The sequence below is a fragment of the Chiloscyllium plagiosum genome, unplaced genomic scaffold (assembly GCF_037043375.1).
Source record: "Chiloscyllium plagiosum isolate Xiang-an unplaced genomic scaffold, Cpla_swu_hap1 HiC_scaffold_28, whole genome shotgun sequence".
NCBI lineage: Eukaryota > Metazoa > Chordata > Chondrichthyes > Orectolobiformes > Hemiscylliidae > Chiloscyllium > Chiloscyllium plagiosum.
In genome coordinates this window covers 55,890,798-55,905,107 of record NW_028270166.1, presented here as the reverse complement: position 1 = coordinate 55,905,107, position 14,310 = coordinate 55,890,798, and the positions used below count along the sequence as shown (strand labels likewise).

Sequence of the window (14,310 nt, the reverse complement as noted above, 5' to 3'; positions counted from 1 at the left end):
AACATCATGTCCAGGGCCAACCTATTTTCCCACGCCATTCTGCTAGTGGCGTCTAGTTGTTCTGCTATTCCCTTCACTGCATCCCGAGTATAATTAATGAACCTCTGCTGATTGTAGTAAATATAATTAATCCAATCCACGTTCTTATTGATGGTAACCCACCAGAACAGTGACGACTCAAAACCCGCCGCTATCCGGTTCCTAGCCTTGTATTCGTCAGGAACACCCCTGGGGACCCCTATGGCATCTAAATATATGTTATCATCGAAAGAGGTCTCCAAAGCCCTTAGTTCTTCTACTGGAACGGGGTTGCTCTTGTTTTTCGAATGCCAGGGTGAATGGGATGGCCAATTGAACGATTGCACAAGTGCCCGCCCATTTTTGGGGCAGGGTCGGTCGCAGAATCCTCCCACCACAGTACCACCAGAGGTCTGCCCTAGGCACATGAATGTGGGAGTAATTCCTGCCCCCGGTAGTTTCGTTGACCAGCCGAATTGATCCGCTGCACTTGTCAAATGTCCCCACATCATTGTCCCATTGCAGTGCCGTCCGAGAGACGCAGGCTTGGTGCGTACCCGTTATCCCTGTGAATGATGGAGGGCGGGGCGCCCCTTTAGACCTGACGGGAGGAAACTTCAAACTTAAGGGTCGACAAGTGGGGTCGTTCCAGGCCTCTCGGTCCTGGTACAGCCTTACCATGCAGTCCAAGGCTTGTGGATGTTTCTCCCATCCCAGCGGGAATGGGACCACCTGAGGGTTAGGACGGGCACCCGTGCACGCGTAGCAATCACTCTTTTTCATGCTCCTTACCGTATATTTGACCCATTCCATCCAGGCATTCGCCTCCCCGTATCCCGTTTCTATTTCAAAGGTCCTTTCCAAGTCCATCACCTCAATTATCCTAACCTTTTCCTGCTCATCGGGGGTGGATTAAGGCCCCAGACTCAGCTTCAATGAGCGTGATGGTTGTGCAGCACAGCTGCAACCCCTTCTGTCCTGCCTGGCCCCCAACCCTAATACCCAGGATCGTTCCATTAAGGCTCGTCCCGTTGTTACCCAAGGTCTTTATGGTCAGGTAGAGTGGATTGCACTGATTCTGCTCACAATTCCGCCCAGGGGTGATGGGATCACGGACAATTGACACCATAGCCTGGACCCCGGGGGCCGGAGGTCTATTGATGCCTTCTTTGCCATGCAACTGTAATACTAACGTCTGACCCTGGAATCCCCTTTCTCTCTCTAGGTTACGCTTAGTCTGATTCAGTTCACTTTTAGTCGCACAGGGCACCAACCCACATAGGTCTAAACTAAGTGTCTGTGTTGGCTTGTTGGCGGGAACGGAGATGGAGAGCCACCGACGGTCCTCTGCCTGTTTTTTCCCCAGAGGCCAAATTGGGTAACACGCACACTATGACCCAGCCGAAGGATAATGACAAAGCAAGTTAACAATACGATTGACTGCATTTTGTTGCAACACTCGTGTCCGGCCGGAGGACACAGTCCTTTAAACTCGCCAAAGTCCAATTAGTCTGTTCTCAGGGTCTCTGTTCCTTAGATGCCTCTGTCAGAGAGGTTTGTTCGTCCTCCGTCGGTTGTGGCACCGGTCCCTTGATCAGAGTATAATGTGTCCAGCCCTTTTCGGCCGTGCGGACAGCCGTTTCGGTCGTCAAAAGTACTAGGAAGGGACCGTCCCAAGTTGGTTCGAGGGTGCGTTGCTTCCAGCTTTTAATCAGGACCCACTGACCCGGCTTGACGGTGTGCACTGCAAACTCGAGGGGCGGCGTCTGTGCCAAAAGTCCCTGTTGGCGTAAACGAGATAGAGCAGACCCCAGAGCCACCACATATTTTTGCACAAACATGTCCCAAGACTCGAATAAGGGAGGTTCTCCCTTCGGCCCATGGAACGGGAGGCCAAACAGCATTTCGTAAGGGGAGACGCCCAAATCCCGTCTTGGCTGGGTGCGAGTTTGCAACAGGGCGAGGGGTAGGCATTTGGTAACTGTCTTCAGGCCCTGCCTCCCTTCCCAAGAGATGGGGTATTGGCGCACTCTGACGTCAGGGCTCTGGGGCTTTAATTTTTCCTCCACAGGTCGAATTGCGAGCCCCCCCCCGGTTCCCTTTGGCGACCCAAACCCTAGGGTCTATCTCTGTCAATCGGGACTCACTAAGGTATGACATGGTAATGGCTAATTCTTCCTCTTCACCCACTCCTATTCGTAGACCGAAACGGACTATTAAATCCCGTCCCAACAACCCATAGGGAAGGTGCGGGAGGTGAAGGAGTTCCACTTGGAGCTCCTCCTCCTCCAGCCGCAAGGGTTGTGGTTCAAATATTCTTGCACTGAAAACCCCACCCTTTACTCCTGAAATGTTTAATGTTTTAGCCTGGAAGCCAACCCCCCTAGGATGGAGGGGGATTGAGGACCTGCCGGCACCTGTGTCAACTAAGAAAGTAACATCTTGTCTAAATGGGCCCACCCGTAAATTTACCAAGGGTTCTTGGTAGGCCCGTGTTCCGATCCTCCCCTGACTTCCCTAATCCATTTGTTCGCGCTCCATTTCATACATCCCTTCTCGCTCCCTTTTAAAATCGGGACAATCCCTCTTGAAGTGTCCCAGTTTCCCGCAATGGTAACATCCGGCCGCCTGAGGCCGTTCGATTCCTCCTCTCCCACTTCTGCCCCGTCTCGCTCCTCTCCCTCTCCAACTTTTCCTCGACCTTCCTCTTTCCATCCCATAACCTTCTTCCCCCATTCCGGTGGATTTACAAGCTTCCCGTACAGCTGCCACCATCATTTTTGTCTTCTGTTTCTCCCTTATTACATCCCTCTGAACGTACACCTTCTGTGCTTCCCGTAATAATTCTGCAATATCTTTTTCAGCCCAATCCTCCACTTTCTGTAATTTCTTCTGAATGTCAGGCCATGACTTAGTCACAAAGTGCACCTTAAGCATGCCCTTGCCTATTTCCCCATCGGGGTCTAAACCTGAATACTTTCGTATGGACTCCCGCAAACGGTCTAAAAACTCACTCGGGGATTCATCCTTTTTCTGTCCAACTTCGAATGCTTTCGCTAAATTCCGCTGTTTGGGCACGCAGGTTTTGATTCCCCTGATTATAAGGTTTCTGAGGTCTGTCATATTAGCCCGTCCCCCCTCGTCATTATGATCCCACCGGGGGTCCTCTAAGGGGTACTTCTGCTCTCCACGCTGAGGGCCGTCCTGATGCTCCCTATCCCAAATGGCCATTGCACTATTCCGGATCATGACAATTTCATCGTAATTAAATAGTATTCTCATCATGGCCTGCAATTCGGCCCATGTGTATATACTGGGCCCCAGAAATTGATCTAATTGTGTTCCCACACTGACGGGGTCGTCCAGTAGACGGGGTAGTTCATTACGGAGTTGTCGGATATCCCCAGAATTTAAAGGTTGTACTATGAATCCGGTCCGTTCGTTCCCAAACGGCACCTCTCGTAAAGGGTTCATCTGTTCAACATTGTTAACCCTCTCAGCACCCAATCTCTCTTCTTGATCTCTCCGCATCTCAATTCGGGCTGATCTCCTAATGCGTGGGGTGGGCTCTTCTTCCCTTCCTGTGTCCCCCCCAGCAGGCTCTCCCTCACTGAGCATGACCTGCCGGGAACCGGGATTATCCGACGCAGGAGGGAGGTCCGCGCTGGACGCCTGGCCGTGCGCGGGTTGTACATACGGGGGCGGGGCAGAAGGGGGCAAACCGTCGGTGAGGACGTCCCAAGACTTCTGGGGCTTTCTCGGGTCTGTTTGGGGAATCAGAGGATAGAGACTCGTGGGGTCCCCACAGTCACTCGCCAACCAGGCGGCGGTGTATTTGCTCTCTTCTGGGTTAAACGGTTGTTTTCTGTTAACATATATATTTAGGAGTTGACACACCCAGTCTTCATCAGACCCATACTCGGGCCAAACTACCGAGGGGGCGCGGATAGGTTCTTTGGTCCATATAAAACAACAATATTTTATCATAGTCTCTTTCTTTAAGTCCTTTGTCCTACTGCTTTCCGTCCATAAACTCAATTTCCGACCCAGTGGACTATCGGGGGGTATTTCTTTTCCATTTACAGTCCTCCCTGACTTGTCCTTAGTGGACCTAAAAGTCTGATTTCCCATGGTCTATCTTCGGTCCTGGTCTTAAACACCTAAAGCATTTTCACAGATGACCGTCAAAACCACAATTTCCCGTGGTCTATCTTCGGTCCTGGTCTTAAACGCCTAAAGCATTTTCACAGATAACCGTCAAAACCACAATTTCCCATGGTCTATCTTCGGTCCTGGTCTTAAACGCCTAAAGCGTTTTCACAGATGACCGTCAAAACCACGCGGCCAACAAGGAAGAACAAAAAAAATCTCTTACCTTGATCCGTGCACGGAGTTGTCTGGCCTTTTTAAATGTGTGTACCCCCGCGTATAGTCACTAACCGGTCGTCCCAGCACTCGTCCGTGTGTTCCTTTTCTCGGGATCCAAAATTATTTTAATGAGCCGGTCACTCTCTGGGCCGACGGCTGACGGACCAAGCCGATCCAGTGAGCAGTATAAATATATACCAGACGCGTCTTTTTGTATCAGACTTGATCCACGAGCCGAAGAGAACCCCGGCAATAATTATTGCATCCCGGACGAGCCCCCAATTGTGCAGGATAGGGGACTCTGCGACCCCCATCAGGCACTCTGCTTCCCTTCCCAAGAACAAAGACACGGAGGAGTTCGTCCAAAACTATTTATTCAATTCTGCAGAACCGGGTGTTACCTCAATGGCTTCCCACGAGGCACACACACAGATTGTAATCCCCGCACGTTATATACATGTAGGAGTGGGCGGGGCCTTCTACTGTCTCAGCCAATGAGTGTTAAAGTTCCCCACTGTCCTCCTGATGTATGTGATTATTTGGTTATTCACCCAGCCAATCAGTGTTCGAGTTCCCCGCTTCTCCCTTATATGGATGATGACGTACAGCCGTGGTTGTGGGCGGTCCCTCAGCCACGAGGAAAGCTGTTTCCATTGTTCCATTCATGAAAATCTGGGGGAGTGTCTGCTCGTGTTTACTACAAGGTAGAGAAGACTAAAATGGTGGCTTTGTACTTACTATGTGCTTACTACAGCAGTTAATGATTTAAAAATTACACCACCCCCTACACCATTGCACCGAGAGACAGATCCACAGGCACAAACACATAGAGATACACATTTGGAGATACACACCAATATGACAATTGTATCACTTTACACACAAAACAGACAGACAGAAAGAAAGGGGAGAGACGGGTGAACACCATTTCAATGGATTCACCCCCAGAACAACAGAGATCCCACTGCACAGTGACACAGACTTAGAGACACACTGAAAGAGAGATGCACACTAATACATACACTCATCTACAGCAGCTGATGTGCACACATTAACAAACAGAGCAAAGATAGATCAGCAGAGACAGTTCAGTACAGATATACACACACACACAGAACAAAGAAGATTTACAGCCCAGGAACAGGCCCTTCGGCCCTCTAAGCCTGAGCCGATCCAAATGTACTGTCTGAACCTGTAGGTCAATTCCGAAGCATTTGTATCCCTCTGCTCCCCAGCTACTCATGCATCTGTCCAGACACATTTTAAATGAATCTACCGTGCCTGTCTCTACCACCTCTGCTGGCAACGCTTTCCAAATGCCCACCAACCTCTGTGTGAAGTATCCCCCTTAAACTTTTCACCTCTCACCTTGAAAGCATGACCTCTCGTTATTGAATCCCCTTCACCCTGGGAAAAAGCTTGTCTCTATCCACCCTGTCTATACCCTTCATGATTTTGTAAACCTCAATCAGGTCCCTCCCATCTCCTTTTTTCTAATGACAATAAACCTAACCTACTCACCCTCTCTTCATAGCTAACGCCTTCCGTACCAGGCAACATCCTCGTAAACCTTCTCTGAACCCTCTCCAAAGCGTCCACACCCTTTTGGTAATGTGGCGAGCAGAACTGTACACAGTATTCTAAATGCAGCCGAACCAATGTCTTGTACAATTTTAACATAACTTGCCAGCTCTTATACTCAATGCCCCATCCAGTGAAGCCAAGCATACTATGCGCCTTCTTGACCACTCTATCCACCTGTGCAGTAACTTTCAGGGAACAATGGACCTGCAGTCCCATATCTCTCTGCCCATCAACTTTTCCCAAGGCTCTTCCATTCATTGTATAATTCGCTCTAGAATTAGACTTGCATCACCTCACATTTGTCTAGATTGAAAGCCATCTGCCATTTTTCCGCCCTACTCTCCAGTTTATCTATATCTTCCTGTATTCTCTGACAATCCCTTATTAGATTAGATTAGATTAGATTAGATTACTTACAGTGTGGAAACAGGCCCTTCAGCCCAACAAGTCCACACCGACCCGCCGAAGTGTAACCCACTCATTCCCGTACATTTACCCCTTTACCTAACACTACGGGCAATTTAGCATGGCCAATTCACCTGACATGCACATCTTTGGACTGTGGGAGGAAACCGGAGCACCCGGAGGAAACCCACGGAGAACGTGCAAACTCCACACAGTCAGTCGCCTGAGTCGGGAATTGAACCCGGGTCTCTGGCGCCATGAGGCAGCAGTGCTAACCACTGTGCCACCGTGCCGCCCAACTTTCTGCTTTCTGCTACACCACCAATCTTTGTGTCATCTGCAAATTTGCTGATCATACCAACAGTGCCCTCTTCCAGATCATTTATGTATATTACAAACAACAGTGGCTCCAACACTGACCCCTGTGGAACACCACTGGTCACCTTCCTCCACTTCGAGAAACTCCCTTCAACTACCACTCTCTGTCTGCTGTTGCTCAACCAGTTCTTTATCCACCTAGCGAGAACACCCTGCATACCATGTGACTTCACTTTCTCCATTAGTCTACAATGGGGAACCTGATCAAACGCCTTACTAAAGTCCATGTATATGACATCAACAGCCCTCCCTTCATCTAACAACTTGGTCACTTCCTCGAAGAACTCTATTAAGTTGATAAGGCACGATCTACCTCGCACAAAACCATTTTGCCTATCACTGATAAGCCCATTCTTTTCTAAATATAAATAGATCCTATCCCTCAGTACCTTCTCCACCACCGACGTCAGGCTCACTGGTCTGTAGTTACCCGGAATATCCCTACTACCCTTCTTGTACTGGGGGACAACATGAGCAAACTTCCAGTCCTCTGGCACATCACCTGTACTTAAGGATGCCACAAAGATATTTGTCAGGGCCCCAGCTATTTCCTCTCTCGCCTCCCTCAGTAACCTGGGATAGATCCCATCCAGTCTTGGGAATTTGTCCACCTTAATAACCTCTAACACACCCAACACATCTTCCCTACTGATGCCAACGTGATCCAGACTAATCAAACTTCTGTCTCGAATCTCAAGATTCATCATGTTCCTCTCCTCAGTGAACACTGATGCAAATTAATCATTCAGAATCTCACCCATTCTCTCAGGTTCGGCACACAGCCTTCTTTCAATATCTTTCTGTGGACCGATCCTTTCTCTAGTTACCTGCTTGCTTCTTATATAAGAATAAAATGCTTTGGGGTTTTTCTTAACTCTGCTTGCTAAAACTATTTCATGACCCCTTTTGGCCTGCTTGATTCCTCAATTAAGACTGGTCCTACTCTTCCGATATTCCTCCAGGGCCCGTTCTATTCTTAGCTGCCTAGACCTTATGTACGCTTCCCTTTTCCTCTTGGCTAGTCGTACAATTTCTCCTGTCATCCACGGTTCACGAATCTTGCCTTTCCTATCCCTTGCCTTCAATGGGACATGCCTATCCTGCGCTATCCTTAACCTATCTTTGAAAGCCTCCCACATCTCAAATATGGACTTCCCTTCAAATAGCTGTGTCCAATCCACATTTCCCAGCTTCTGCCTAATTTTGATATAATTGGCCTTGGCCCAGTTTAGTACTCCTCCCTTAGGACCACTCTCTTTTTTATCTACGAGGATTCTAAAACTTACAGAATTGTGATCACTGTTCCCAAAGAAATCCCCCACCGCAACTTCTACCACCTGACCTGGCTCATTCCCCAGCACCAGGTCCAATATGGTCCCTTCCCTCGTCGAACTTTTGACAAACTCCTCTAGAAAACTCTCCTGGACGCTTCGTACAAATCCTACCCCATCCAGACCTCTGACGCTAAGTGTATCCCAGTCAATGTTGGGAAAACTAAAATCTCCCATCACCACCACCCAGTTGCCTCTACATCTTTCCATAATCTGCTTACTTATTTGTTCTTCTACCTCACGCTCACTGTTGGGAGGTCTGTAATACAGCCCCAACAATGTAACTGCACCCTTCTTATTTCTCAGCTCCACCCATAATGCCTCAGTATCCAAGACCGCCATAGTGTCCTCCTTTAGCACAGCCGTGATATCATCCCTGATCAGCAAACCAACTCCACCCCCTCTTTTACTTCTCTCCCTGTCCTGTCTGAAGTGTCTATATCTTGGAATATTTAGTTGCCAATCATCATACCCTTCCTTCAACCAAGTCTCTGTGATTGCAATAATGTCATACTCCCAGGCACCAATCCAAGCCCTAAGTCCATCTGCCTTACACACTATACTCCTTGCATTAAAGTAGATGCATTTCAGGCCACCAGTTCTTTTGCTCTAACCTGCTCTCTGCCTACTCTTCCCTTTATTAATGCTATCTTCATAATTCTTACAGTCTCCAGTCTCCACCTCGCTGCCTACTTGTTTTCTTTTCTGGTTCCCAGTCCCCTGCCACATTAGTTTAAAATCTCCCCAACAGCGGTAGCAAAAACTCCCCCAAGGACATTGGTTCCGGTCTGGTTCAGATGTAGACTGTCCCTTTTGTAATAGTCCCACCTTCCCCAGAACCGGTCCCAAGGTTCAACAAATCTGAACCCCTCCCTCCTACACCATCTCTCAAGCCACGTGTTCATCCTGCCTATTTTTTCATTTCTCCACTGGCTAGCACGTGGCACTGGTAGTAATCCTGAGTTCACTACCTTTAAGGTCCTCCTCTTTAACTTCTCTCCTAGCTCCCTGAATTCTTCTTTCAGGACCTCATCTAATTTCCTACTTATATCGTTGGTGCCTGTATGCACCAAGACAACTGGCTGTTCACCCTCCCCTTTTAGAATGCTCTGCAGCCGATCAGTGACATCCCTGACCCAAGCACCTGGGAGGCAGCATACCATCCGGGAGTCCGTTTTCAGCCACAGACCCGCCTATCTACTCCCCTCACAATACAATCCTCTATGACTATGGTCCTATGAGTCCTTTTCCTGCCTTTCTAAACAGCAGTGCCCACCACAATCCTGGCAACTGCTGCCCTCCTCCGGTGAGCCATCTCCCCCAACAATATCCAAAACGGTATACCTGTTTTGGAGGGAGATGACCGCAGGGGACACCTGCACTGCCTTCCTACTCTTTTTCTGTGTTTGGTCACCCATTCACTGTCTCCCTCAGCAATCCTAACCCGCGGTGTGAACAGTTCACTAAACGTGCTAGCCACGATCTCCTCAGCAAAGCGGATGCTCCACAGTGAGTCCATCCACAGCTCCAGAGCCGTCATGCGGTCAAACAAGAGCTGCAGCTGGACACACTTCCTGCAAGTGTAAGAGTCAGGAACATCAGACACGAACCTCAGCTCCCACATCAAACAAGTGGCACATGCCACGGGTCTGACGTCCCCTGCCATTGTATTAGCTTTATATGAACTAACTGAAACCAAACAATGCACTTAAATAAATGGAAAAGAAAGATAAGAAATAAAAGCCTTATCTGAGTGGGTCTTTTTCTTCTGGTTAGAGGAGGGGGGTGCGGGAGGGAGATACGACACATGTTTTGCCACTGCCCAAATATAAATTAAGCCCATACCTTCCCGGCAGCCCTCGCTTCACTCCTCCTTCTCTCCCCGCCGCTCTGGCAAAATGGAGGCCTGACTCCCGCACAGACACACAGACACAGACACACGCACACAGACACATACACACAGACACACACAAACAGACACACACAAACAGACACAGACACATATACATGCGCACAGACACACACACAGACACAGCCACACACAGACACATACACACGCACACAGACACACTCAGACCCACACACAAACACATACATTCACACAGACACACATACACAAACACACACACAGGCACAGACACACAGACACATACACACACACACAGACACACAGACACAGACACACACGCACACAGACACACACAGACACACAGACACACACAGACACATATACACGCACATAGACACACACACAGACACAGACACACACGCACACAGACACACACACAGACACAGACACACACAGACAGACACACACGCACACAGACACACACACACAGAGATACAGACACACACGCACACAGACACAGACACACACAGACACAGGCACACACAGACACTGATACACACACACACAGACACATACATACGCGTAAAGACACACACAGACACACATACACAGAAACACACACAGACACACACACACACACACACACACAGAAACACACACAGACATACACACACAGACTTATACACACAGACACACACTCAGACACACAGACACACACAGACACACACACAGACACACACACGCACACATACATGCACACACACAGACACACACACAAATAAACACACACACATACATACACACACATACGCACACACAGACACACATACACAGACACACACACAGACACAGACACACAGACACATACACACAGACACAGACACACAGACACAGACACACATGCACACAGGCACACACAGACACAGACACATATACACGCATGCAGACACGCACTCAGACACACAGATACACACACAGACACACACAGAGACACAGACACACATACACAGAAACACACACAGACACACACACAGACACCCACACAGACACACACACACAGACATACACACACAGACACACACTCAGACACACAGACACATACACACAGACACACACAAACAGACACACACAAACAGACACAGACACATATACATGCGCACAGACACACACACAGACACAGCCACACACAGACACATACACACGCACACAGACGCACTCAGACACAGACACACACACAAACACATACACACTCACACAGACACACATACACAAACACACACACAGACACAGACACACAGACACATACACACACACACAGACACACATACACAGAAACACACACAGACACGCACACAGACACACACACAGACACACAGACACAGACACACACGCACACAGACACACACAGACACAGACACACACAGACACATATACACGCACACAGACACATACACAGACACAGACACACAGACACAAACGCACACACACACACACAGACACAGACACGCACGCACACAGACACACACACAGACACAAACGGAGATACAGACACACACGCACACAGACACACACGCACACAGACACATACACACGCACACAGACACTGACACACACACAGACACATACATACGCGTAGAGACACACACAGACACACATACACAGAAACACACACAGACACACACACAGACACACACACACAGACATACACACACAGACATACACACACACACACAGACACACACTCAGACACACAGACACACACACAGACACACACACGCACACATACATGCACACACACAGACACACACACAAATAAACACACACTTACGTACACACACACACATACATGCATACACACACATGTACATAGATACACACACAAACACGCACACAGATACACACGCACACACATAGAAGACACACACACACGCACACACATATACACGCATGTACACAGATACACACACACATTCACACACAAAGATGCATACACACAGATTCACACACACAGACATGCACGCATGCGCCCACACACAGATACACACACAGACACACATGCACGCGCGCACACACAGATACACACACACAGATACACATACACATGCACACACACACACGCACACAGATACACACACACATGCACACAGATACACACACACACCGATAGATGGTACACTGGCTCACACACTCATAGCTACAAATTTGCAGAGATAGTTCAATTGAGATAGACACACAGACAGTTACAGGGAGAGAATCACATGCAGGCACATTTATATACTCAAACATACAGACCAACATAGATTCATACACATACAAAGACAGCAATAGACACAGACTGAGGTGCGGATGTGCAAACAGACCTTTACACAAACACAAACAAACACACAGAACCATACACATACAAACGCACTCACACACTCAAACACACAGACACATATTGTTATGGACTAGGCCAGACTACCTCAAAATATATTGAGAACGTAGCTGAGGCCCTAACTTTTTCTTATTTTAAAGGCAGATGGGAAATCAATATTCCAGGTGTGATGCAGCTGGTCAGACCACTCAGCTTTCAGCAAAACAGAATTTATGAAAACACAACAGAATAACAAAAGAAAATCAAATTTAGAATAACATCATTACTAGAAAACTTAACTATCCAGATACAGCAAATTAACGAAGGATCTGTTCCCATCCAGACATCCCAGAACACACACTTTGGCAAAATAGGTAAACTGAAACAGATTCTTGCAGGCAGGAGGGAACAACATCCAAAGAAATTCGAGAGCGACAGTAAGTTAGGATTCATCTGCTGTAGCTTGGAATCTTTTCTGGACTCCAGTATCTTGTGACTGCCACAACTAAACCAAACTGGAAAGAAAAACCCTGTACTGAGAGAACTGGCCACTCCCCTGCCATTGTTAACCTCGGCTCTTTCAAGCCCCTTCAACACCTCTGCCTTTACAACCTCTCTTCTCCATGTCGTGCAATTGAGGAACTGCATAGGTATTAACAAAATCATAGTTGGAGTCATGTACAGGCCTCCAAACAGTCGTCAGGAGGTGGTGCGCAAGATACAACCGGAGATGCAAAAGATTTGTAGGAAATGCAAAATTACAGTGATCATTGGGGATTTCAATATGCAGGTGGACTGGGAAAATCAGGTTGGGAATAGTTCGCAAGAAAGTGAATTTATGGAATGTCTATGAGATGGCTTTTTGGACCAACTTGTGGTGGAGCCCAGTAGGGAACAGGCAACACTGGATTTAGTGATGTGGTATGAAGCAGACTTGATCAGGGAGCTTAAGAGGAATGAATCCTCAGCAGGCAGTGATCATAATATGTCTGAAATTACTCTGCAATTTGAGAGGGAGATGATAGAATCAAAGGTAACGGAATTACAGCTGAATAAAGGCAACTACAGAGGCATGAGAGAGGAGGTGGGTAGAATTGACTGGGAGAGGAGTGTATCAGGAAAGACAGTGGAACAGCAATGGCAGGAGGTTCTGGGAGTAACTCAGGAGACACAGCAGAGATTCATCCCAAGGGAAAAGAAGCATGGTACAGGGAGGAAAAGGCAACCATGGCTGACTAAGGAAGACAGGGATAGCATAAAAGTGAAAGAGAAAGCAGATCATTTGGGGAAGGTCAGTGGGAAACCAAAGCATTAGAAACTTGCAAAGACCAATGGAGAGCAATAACAAAAGAAATAAGGAGGGTCACGATGAAAAATGACGGTAAGCTAGCCAGACATATCACGCAATACCATAAGAGTTTCTTTCGACAGATAAAGGGCAAAAGAGAGGAAGACGTGGACATTGGGCCGGTGGCAAATGACGCAGAAAGATAGTGGCAGGGAAAAGGAAATGGCTGAAAAATTAAATAATTATTCTGTGGCAGTCTTTATTGTGGAAGACATGATTAATATCCCAAAAAAATCAAGAGAGGGTAGGGACAGAGCTCATGTGGTGGCCATCACCAAAGACATCAACTTCATCAATCCTGATCTATTCCAGCCTGTTTCCCAGCTTCTTAAAGTTCTCATTCACAACAAGGTCCCTTTCCTTAGTGAAAATGAAGCAAAAATCTCATTTAAGGCTTCCCCTATCTCCTCAGATTCCACACATAAGTTCCCTATCCCTGACTAACCCTACATTCTCTTATTCCTCACATATGAGTAAAATGCCTTTGGGTTCTCCCTAATCCTTCCTGCCAAGCCTTTTTCATGACCTCTCCTGGCTCTCCTCAGTCCATTTCTGAGGTCCTTTCTAGTAAGCTGTAATCCTCTAAAGCTGTGCTAGATCTTTGCTTCCTCCACCTCACATAAGCTGTCTTCTTCCTTTTGACAAGAAGCTCCCCTGTTCTCGTCATCCAAGATTC

General features: G+C 47.7%; 1 pseudogene; it reads right to left on the bottom strand.

The window, feature by feature from the left end:
• Nucleotides 1-11,269, bottom strand: part of LOC148142769 (uncharacterized) — an 81,556-nt pseudogene extending 70,287 nt beyond the window's left edge.
• Between the last annotated feature and the right edge of the window lie 3,041 nt (nucleotides 11,270-14,310).